This window comes from Anser anser (assembly GCF_964211835.1).
Source record: "Anser anser genome assembly, chromosome: 22".
Taxonomy (NCBI): Eukaryota; Metazoa; Chordata; class Aves; order Anseriformes; family Anatidae; genus Anser; species Anser anser.
The window spans coordinates 8,375,946-8,386,322 of NC_139743.1; the positions used below are offsets into that span (position 1 = coordinate 8,375,946).

Below are 10,377 nucleotides of genomic sequence, written 5' to 3' on the forward strand. Positions count from 1 at the left end.
TACTTTACTTGGAGGGTTCCAGCTAGTTATATTTGCAAGCAATTGAGACCTGCCAGTTCTAGGAGCGGAGCATAGCCTCTTCCAAATGATTGTGACCACCTCTATCTATCCTGCTGTGTTTTCCCTGTTCTAAGCAGCGAGCCCGGTGGGAGATCGTCCTGTGCTTTTCAAGCGTTCTTGATCGTGGTATTAAGGAAGAAAGACTTGTGCTGAGCACACTGGATACTTGATTTAACTTTGGCATTTCTTTTGTCCATAAAATATTAGGCATAAAACGTTGATTAGGGACAGCTGAAGGACATTGCTAAACTCCTCCAACCTCTCTCCATAAGTTTAGCAATTGCAAGATTCACTTGAAAAGTGACTGATTTTACTCTGTTGGAGTAAAGGAGTTTCTTACAAAGCAGCATCTGGGAAAGGGGAAACCTGACATTTCCTGATAATGAAGGAATAAAAGAATGGTAAGAAAAATATGGTCATCCGGGGGTGAATATGAATATGGATAAGGGGGGGGGGGGAAGAACTGATTTTCAGGAAAAGGAAAATGGGAGGTGAATAAAGTAACAGGAGGATGGTGAAAGATGCAAATGGGGAAGCAGGGGGCGATAAGGTAGAGAGCAGGAAACTTGAAAGGATGAGAACCTGAAAAAGAGCATAGTTGAGTAAGAATCTGGTAAAGGAAAGCAATGAAAAAAAGATGGGAACAGCAAGGTAAAGTGAAAGTTCCGGTGAGCTTCATGGTTTGGTTCGTCTGGGGCTTAAGACAGACTTTTTTTTTTTGTTTTCTTTCTAACACCAGTGGAGGGGGACAGATTCTGGAAGCCTTTTTGCACTATGAAAGCAAAGGGAGAGGTCGTGAGAAGTTATTTAAAGATACCTTCTTGCTGCAATAGTGTTGCTGTGGAATCCAGCTTCAGTTAATGAAGCTTCACGCAGGCACCAAGGCTCACCTTGGTGAGATGTGGTGGCCTGGCTTCGTTAGCCATTCAGGAAGGCTCAGTCCTTAATCGCTGATCTCTGAAGAAGCACACGTTCTTTTCTGGGTAAGTGTGAAAAACCTGGCCTGACTCTATTAATCCACGCTCTGGGAGATCGCACACACATCTTTGGTAATTTCTGAGTTATTCATCTTCTCTTTCGCAGTTCCCTGTTGTTCCCAATGAGAACATCGGCAATATCCCTTATTAGCAAGGTGCTATGAAGTGCTTGGGTGGTGAATGTGAAAAACAGAGGTGTAACGCCGTTCAGGTGACAGGAAGAGTAGAACCAAGACAATACACAGACAGGAATACCTAAACCACACCGTTTCAAACTTTAATGTCCAAACAGGCAAAACTATAGGACCGTTTCAGAGACGGTTAATTCCTTTCAGAATGAAAGGAGAATGTGAAAAGAACAGACAATGACAGAAGACAAAAATTGTCCTTCCTCTTTCCTTGCAACTGTCTTGGGGAAATTTTTAATTGAGAGCTTTTATCCAAGAGGATACTAAGGTGAGATAGATAGGGACAGAATCATTACCACTCGTCTACAGTGTATTCCTGGAAGTCAAATTAGAGTTGGCTAATACAAGAAACAGAGCAGCCTGTTGCTGGCTCTGTGTGTGTGTGGGGGGGAGTCCTTTGTATGACTGCGTATTTAGGTACCGGGTGCCTGACGGGGTATGTGACACCTACCCGATAGGTGCTTAAAGGAAATCCTTCCTCAGGGGTGGGATGCTTGCTGGTGCATGGGCGTGGAGCTGAGTCATTGCTGCTGCAGAGGACCGACCGTGCGATCCCGTCAGATATTTTTACATGGCCTCTAGGTGAGCTAGTCTGATGGCCTGGAGTGCTGGTGGTGCTAACAGCTGGCACACAGTTTTCAGCTCCTGGGACAAAATCACCATCACCAAGGTGTTTGGAGAGGATCAGCTTATATGTGAAGAGCAGCTGGTGGAAAAGGACATGAGCAAATGTGGAATGACGCTCAGAAACGAGAGGGACGGACAGATGGGGGAAGCATTCAAAAACGTTCAACTCCTGTGCAGTCTGTTTTGGTGCTAGATACCCAGATGCTCGAATCACTTTCAGGATGTTCTGTTTCTTCCTTATTGCTAGTCTCTTGTACAGGAGAAGAATTGCTCCCTTAAGTGTTGTCCTTCGGGGCCAAAAAGCTGTTATCTCTGAGGACTTTGACCTGGTCGCAGCGACATGTGCTGTGTCAGTTGCCATTCGACCCGTTCCCCTATTACTCAAACTCTGACTCCAGACTTGGCCACCTTCCACCGCAGCACGGCTCAGACACTCCTTTCGCAGGCGAGGCAGTCCTCTTGCATCATCAAACTGTCATGAAAAGACAGCGCTGCTCTCTTCCCCACGAGTCTTACAGGTGGCAGAGCTCTTCAGAGCAGCGCCAGGTGCCCGGCCACCTTCTGTTTTCCCCGAGCCTGCCTCTGCTTGCTCTCTGCTACCGAGCCTGCTCTACGTTTTCTGCAAGTCCGGAGGAAAACAAAACGTGTGCGGTAACTGCTGTGTTTGCTTTTCTCTCTCATGTCTCTGTTCAGCGTCCCTCAGGACCTTTCTTGTCCTGGCAGTTTATCTTGCATTTTCGCTAGGCTCAGGAGGGGTAGGTTTTCAAGTGAGGCTGATGATCCATTTCTACAAAGGTGACTTCGGAACATGTAAACATTAAATAAAGCTTCCCTTTTCTTTTGTAATACAAAGCTCTCTTTTTCCGTGTCTAACCCATTTGAGGGGAATATATTTCAAACCCATGCTTTCCCCCTACCCCTTCGTGTCTCTCTTTCCCTAGAGGGCAGGTGGCTGAGGTGTTGACAGTGCTGAGAGCAAGCAGGTGGATTGCGCAGACACACCTTGAGCACGGCATCGCAGGGCACTCGTGCAGGCATGAACTTGTCCCGAGAGGCAGCTTGTCGAGGCTGCTTGACGGAGGAAGAAAGGCACTGTGGGAGCACTGAAATTAGTCACCCAGCTTGGAGCCTGCTCCACGAGGCTGGATTCCTCTTCACCTCGCAATAAGGTTGCACTAACAGTGTTGCAGGAAGCGCCTGTTTCTTCTGGCAGGGGTTGCACCAGAGAAGGTTATGGTTCCCGACTTAAAAATACCTGCCACGTGTCCCGTGCAGAATGCAGAGCTGGGTGGCTGCTCTGTGCCTTCCCTTCTCCCTCTGGTTTCTAGTCAAGCTGAAGTACCGGCATCCTATTTTAATTTTGCACTTGTTTTCACAGTACAAAATTCAGATCAGAATGGATATATAAGTAGGTTAGGCTGTGTCTTTCCTGCAGTGGTGTCGTGCCGGAGGTCACCCACCTCGTCGTGCAGCGCGGGTGCCACAAGCCTTTGCACGGGTGCAGTGCTCGCGTGGTGCCTGGGCTAGGACGGGGGTCGTGCACTGCTGGCTCTGCTTTCTTGGTGGGCAGCTCTGGCAATAGCTTTACTGATGGATGTCCCTTTAATGACCCATAAACGTATACTCTGGAGTGTGTTTATAGAGGAATCCGTAAAATATCTTCAGCTGATCAGTTGCTCATCAGAAGAACGAGGTCCATACGAAGGGATCCAGCAAGCAGTAACTGTCACGGAGATGTACCAATACGGAGCCGCATAAAGGGCCTTTGAAGATGGTTAATTGCGGAGGTGTGCGGTAGTGGCGGTAGCCTTGTCTTTTAAATAGAGCCTTGAGCACAGTTCTTGTACGGCAGCATGTGCGGGAATGCAAACTCCCCTTTGGACAGGGATTAGGAGGCGGCTGCTGCAGCCTGCTCAGCGCTGGTTTTCTTCCCGGGGAAGGCACGGCTTGGACCAGCCCTCGGAGACTCCCGTAACTCAGCCGTACAAAAGGAGCGTCTGATGTGGTGAGGAGGGGCTGAAAGGCTTTGACATACGTTTTGTCAGTCAGAAATTGCAGCCTGTTTTTCTCTTTCTCGTGTTGTGATTCACCAAGCCTTTCCGGTATAAAAACGTGGTCGTATAACATGGGATCGAACAGGCTGAGCCACGGAGCACAGTCATTCAGAGAAGGCAAATGTCCCGTCCTATGCTTCAGTGGAGAGCACTTTGTGACCTGGGTCATCAATTAGCAATGGAATAGTTCTTGTCTTGGGCTGGCAGCAAGATTTTCTTTTAAATATTTTAGCTCCTTGGTTCCAGCTGGCCAGTTGGTCTTCACGTTTCCTGAACTTGCTCCAGTGCATGTTGAGCAACGCCTTACCTAAAATTTTGGTTGCAATATACAGTATGAGGATGGAGGTGCTTAAAGTCATTTAGGCAAAAAAATACATATATATCTCAACACTGAGATATTTTTCCATTAAATTTCATTTGCTTTTGGAAGCAAAAGCAGTCCTACATTATCTTGTCATGCATACATTATTAATTGAATTCATTTTTAATTTAATGAAAAATTATGCTAGAGCAAGGGAGGAAGCTGTCTTGTAGCATCCTTGCTCTTTCTTTGCCTAGATAACCCCAAGCAGTCAAAGAGGTTAGATTTAAAATCCATTCTCGGTCAGAATTTTGCTCCTTAAATGGAGCAGCGTTTACATTCAGGAAACTATCAAAGGAGGAACGAGTGCATCGGCGGAGGTGACAAGTGGTATTCAGGTTGTGTAATCTCATTCTTGGTGGTTGGCAGAAGTTTCTGTCAGAGAACTGTCTGAAAAGGAGTTCACGATGCAATTTCCCAGTTTAAGTAGTAGAAGGTCGAATCGTTATGTAAAGCTAATTATCATTCTTGTAAGCTGTCACCCTGGAAGTTAGTGAGTTGGCCACGAGGGCGGCTGTGTCAGAAAGAAGCTCTGGGTTGGAGAGCTGGTTCTGCCCGGCTTTCTGTTCCCCCGAGGATTAAGAGAAAATGTTCCCAGCAGATTGGAGCTTGCAGTTACTGACACTGTTCTGCTCTGTTCTCTTCAGTTTAAAAAAAAAAAAAAAAAAAAAAAAGAAACAAAACCCAAACAACACACAAACATACTCCAGTCGTCACCACAGTCGGGGCCAAATTTTTATTTTTCTATTGTTGTGATAATTTAGGTCCCAAATAAGTACAGATGTAGCTGACTGGAGAGCAGACCTCATCTATAAGAGAAATGATCCATTGCTGTCAAAACTTGCCTTCAGCAGAAATAATCAAGCTCGTGTGCGGTAAGGCTGTCCGCTTACATCACACTGTAGCACAGTTTTGGGCCTGGGCTTCCACAGGAGGCCTTAAGACCCTTTTTAAAATGTGGCATAGAAATGTTCACAGCAGCGTTTCTTAATTAACCGGTGAATTCCTGTAGGCTCTCGAAGAAAATACTTATTTTTTCGTTGTTTAAGTATCGAATCCAGAGCCCTAGCCTCGAGTAAAGGCCTGTACAGAAAAAGGCACAAATAAAAACGGAGAGTGTCTCTCTCTAGCCGCGGGGAGTTGGCAGTCAGAGCACGAGCCGACAGGTAATATCTGATGCGGACGGCCGAGCCAGGCGGTGCTGAGACGATGCGCGAGCGCGGCCGGCAGCGGTACGGCCCCGGGTGCGGCAGCAGCACGGCACCCTCAGCGGCCGCAGCGGCCCTGCTAAGCCCCCGCGCAGGGCTGAACGTGGCTCCTGCCCAGCTCCTCAGCGGGCACGGCACCTGCCGGAGCTGTACCCTGGCGGCGTCTCCGTGTGCTTCTCCCCACAGCTTCTGCCCCACTGCTACGCCCAGCGGCGCACCTCGGGCTCTAACCGTACCTCTAACGGTGCGGGCAGGAGCTGTTGAGTTCCTGGGCTTCATCCCTTTATAAAACGGGTCTGTTCGTGCTCTGTGCTGCACTGCTGTAGGATGCACCCTTACGCATGCACTTTACGTGGCTGGGCTCTCAGAGCTCTAGTTTTATCCTGGTGCAAAGTGAGAAGAGTTGTTTTTAAATGAGCGTATCATTTCATATTCAGTTCCCTTTATTTTTAGCTTGTCCTACCGGGGCAGGTCTGTTTTGGTGAAACAGAGAAAAATTAGCATTGGGAGAAAGGGATTTAGAAACAGTCGTCAGGCTTTCTAGGCACGGAACAGGGAGAACCTGTTTGCCTCTGCCCGGCTTGCCAGGCTCGCAGCTTTCCCCGCTGCGGGGTGAGCTGGCTGTGTCCTCCCGCACTGGGTCTAACCAGCAAGGTGGTGCTGCTCAGTTACACAGCAGTTAGCCAACAACGCTGATCTGACCGTTTAAAAAGAAAAAAAATCAATAGTTATATGACTGTTTTGCATGATTTGGGGCTGGGTAGCCTTTTCCCTGGAACTTGAAGCAATTTCTGTTTAGTAAATCTTCTGTCTTCCTAGGCCTTGTGTTGCACTGAGAGCACAGATTATTCCACGGTGGGTTTCCCTGGGCTGTGTTCCTGTGTATGGGCGGCAGCTGATATTATTTGTTACAAATTACAGCTTGTGTTTTTGAGCTAGAGCTTCAGCAAACAGCGGCAGTAATCGTAATACAGAGAACTTGCACCATTTCTCGGAGGTGGGAACAGCTCTGCGTTTTGTACCGGTACGGAAAGATTAAAACGACTTGATCAAGGTCACGCAGCAAGCTAATGGCAAAGCCAGGACTGAAAGGCACTCATCCATCATCCTGCTTCTCCCCTTTATTTGCTAGCCCTCACTGCCTCTTAGGGATATTTAATCTTCTAGCCTGCTGCAGGGGGGGGCTGATGAAACACTTCAGTCCTTTCATGGGATCTGAAAGTTGGCTAATAATGTTTATTCCTCGTTTATGGCTCAGTGTATAAACTGGAAAGTGGGAAGTGTAACGTCAGCTTTGCAGAACTTTTAAAACAGGCTGCATAAAGGCAGAAATCAGTCCAGCCGCACAGGTCCCCTCTGGGAACCCCGCGGATCCTAGCCCGTTTCCAAAAAGCAGGAAGCAGAACCCCGAGGATCCGAGGTCGCAGCAGCTGGCACAGCTGGGAATAGCCTCCGTTCTGCTCGCTTGCAGACGTTGAATTTCGGGGTGAAAACATCCGGCTCGGGCAAGGACATCCCCGCGGGGCGCCGGGCACAGGGCAGGAGGGCGGCACGCCGCCTCGCGCAGCTGGGGCAGGGTTCCAGCTGCAGCGCCCGTGGCAGCCTCGGGAGAACAACGGGGATCGGATCGGTGCTGCCGAGGGAAGGAGGAACGGGAGCCCGGCGTCGCGGGTGCTCCGCGTCTCGCTCAGCTTCCCCGGGCGTGCGGAGGTTCGCCGGGACGCAGGGGCGGCAGCGGGGCGAGCTGGAAGCGGGCGGCTGAGCCCCAAAGGTCAGTGCTGCCGCTACGTCCCCGCACAGGAGCGCGGCGCGGGGATGCTCGCCGTTCTGTTAACCCTGCTCGCTCACAAGCAGAGCGCTTGTGGCTGCGGATCGCCGAGGAGTGGGATCGGTTCGCAGCTGGCCCTAGGCGGTGATGCCTTGTAAGAATGCAGAGCGTGGTGCGCAGAAGGCAAGCGTGTCGTTTTCACTTAGCTAATGCAACTTCATTTCAATTTTTAGTGTGTTTTTCAGCGTATGTATATGACTGTCTTTTAAGTGGTTGGGTATTTGAATGGAGAAGGGTTAATTACACCCTTCGATCAGATTACGCTGCATGGGTTAGGCTAGCATGTAGAAAGCAGACGAAGTATAATTTGGCTTCCCTTTTCCTTCGTGTGCCGTGGTCTTTGAGGCATTTTCCGTGTGTGTAGAATGTTGTCGTTAGCATGAGCGAAACCTGCGTGCCTGTAGCCAGGAATGAAATCCCTCCTGTCTGTGGCGGAGTGAAGCACAGGCTCCGCACTCGTGCTGTGCGAAAACAGCTCTGGTCAAAAGGTTCTGCGCTGAGCATATATGTGTATTTTTCCTTTTAAATGGGTAAGTAAGTGCTGCTGATACGGCGTGGATTTAGGAGCAGTAGTTCTGGAGGGGCCAGGTTATTGTGTAGCTTAAATTCTTGTGGAATGAGCCAGGGCTTATTATCTTTGTGGCAAATCATCTCCTTCACCCTAGGCTTAGATTTATACTGTGGCTGATATGAAACAAGCCTATTGCCGTTGCACTTCAGTTGGGATTTTCTACTTTAAGGCTGAGAGTGCATAAATATTTCCTGGTGGAAAAAAAGGGAGGGAGGTGGGGAACCAGCATAATTTAAAACTTGCCTCCCTGGGCACGCTGTTACCACCTACCTGGTTTAAAGATCAAGAGCGTTTCTACCAAACTACAAGTTATTTATGGACATAGCTGCCAGAAGCTGAAGACACAGGTTCTTATTTCACTGTAGAATACATTATCAACAAAGTCTTGATAATTTATGCTAACCCCACCCACTTCAGCTTACACTGCCAGAAGCTGAAGGAGAGCGGCTCATAGCAGCACTGCAAAATCCCTCTGAGTCTGCTTTCTTCTCTTCAAGCATTTTGCCGCAGGAGAGCTGCTACTGGGTATCTTTGTATTGTTCAAACTACCCAGTGACTGAGGTGCCGTGAGAAAGCTGGTTAGGTGGTTTTGGTTCCCCTTTCTCAAAAATAACACTGTATTTAAAAACTAAATGTGTGTAGTGTGCTGGTGCTGGAGCCCTCACACTCCCCAGCCTCCTTTGTGACAGAAAAAGCACAATGCACAATACATTAGCATTCATGTATACGCGTGCACAAGCGCTGTATAGAGCTCTGTAAATGGGATCTCCAGAGGATTTCTGTTCCATGTGAATTCCCTTGGGAATGTGTGTGTTGGGGCGCAGAGCTCCTGCAGAGCGAGACCTCCGACACTGCAAGTGGCCGGCACCGGCAGCGCGCGGGATTTCGGGTCCGGGGCTAAGGAAAGGTAAAGTTTAGCAATGATTTGATGCAACCTATGCCGGTTTCATCCAAACAGATTTTGTATTTCAGGGAAGCCTGCGGATTAAATATATTTGAGTGACAATCCCCCCTTTTTTCCCTCCTGCCACTTGCGCAGAGTCCAGGGCGCGACAGAACCTGGTGCAGGCTCGCTGGGGCTGGGTCTCCGAAGGGGAGATCTCTTACCCCTGTGCCCTCTGCGTCCTGCTTTTCAAAGCAGAGATGAAAATTAGCATCGTCTCTTACAAACAAGACTTGCCCTTAATAGGATTACAGAAGTATTTTAAACTCTGTACTCAGCCCGCTGCTCCTGGCACCGATACCGGGAGCGTGGGGAGTTTGGCTGTTGGCGTAAAGGTAAATGTAGGCAGCAAGAACCGAGCTGAAAGGTTTCTTCTGCCGGGGAAAACAGGTTGTATTCTGGGCGGCACATGGAAGGATTGCAGACTCCTGGCCTGGTGCACAGCAGTAGCTCTGTGGCTGGAGGGGACGGGGGGCAGAAAACAGCAGCTCCGGAGCTTGTCACCCTGCAGGCACGCTGGGGGGCGGCCGCAGCACGGCACGGAGCAGCCCGCGTTACCTTGCACTGGGGGCATCTTCTGCGGAGGTGGCCCTCGGTCACCCGTCCCTCCGTCCTTACACGATCATGTAACCGGTTGTTCCTGCGCTATTAGAATTTGTCTGGGCACCATTCCCACTTGCTTGCTCTAACCTCTCCTAATTAACATATCTGATTATTCTTTAACAATTTATAACTATTGACAGTGCGCTTCAAAACCGAAAGGAGTGTGTGCTCTTGGTACAGAGCTTAGAGCACTGGGAGGGCACGATCCTGTGTGCAGAGGTAGCTTGGGGACGTAGAGGGTATAGATTTTTTAAAGCAAGTTTCTCTTCCAGAACAGAAGGCTTTTAGCTGAAAATATTGGTCTTTAAAGAAAAAAGCAAAACAAAAAACAAACAAAAACAACAACGACAACAACAACAAAAAACAACAACAAAAAAAGACAAAACCTCCCATGATAAAAACTTCTCACTTGCTTAAATATGATTAATTTTTTTTTTCCTTTGGTGGGGGGGGAGGGAAACTTTAAAAATCTTTAATGCCCACTTGTTTCTCAGACTTGTGTAAATTGAGGACACTCCCATGTTGACTGAAAGCTGGGAAAATGTAGCGCTCAGGAATTTTTAAGAGATCTGTTTTCAGATGCTTTTCATGCTTGAAGGTGAGCTGGAGATGACCGATGAGAAATAATTGAGCAAGACTGAGGACAAAGAAAAGAGAGATGCAAGAAGAAAGGAGAGGCAAAGTGTGAAGTTGAGGCCAAGAGGTGGCAGAATGAGTGGACAGGAGGAAGAAGTGAGTTTGGAGCGGGGGGTGCAAAGGACAAAGCAGAGGAATTGGGCTGGGGTCTGAGCCCTCCAGTCGCGGGGAGGTGGTGGATCGAGCTGCTGAGTCAGAACAGGGCAGGTTTCACCGTGCGTGCACTGAAAAAGAAGCAAGGCAGATGTAGTGTCCGATGTACGCCTTGGGCCGCGTGCGCCTCCGAACTTGCTGTACCTCGGGAACAGGAACCGGCTGCAG

The 10,377-nt window shown here is 48.8% G+C and overlaps 1 protein-coding gene across 6 annotated transcripts in view; it reads left to right on the forward strand.

The window, feature by feature from the left end:
• ARHGAP32 (Rho GTPase activating protein 32) overlaps positions 1 to 10,377 on the forward strand; it is a 259,764-nt gene that overhangs the window by 63,055 nt on the left and 186,332 nt on the right. The window contains exon 1 of one of the 6 annotated variants that reach the window (XM_083808090.1): positions 7,113 to 7,246. The exons of the other annotated variants lie outside the window; for them this stretch is intronic. The gene's annotated coding sequence lies outside the window, so the exon portion shown is untranslated. Of the gene's footprint in view, positions 1 to 7,112; positions 7,247 to 10,377 lie in introns of those variants that run through there. 6 annotated transcript variants of the gene reach the window in all.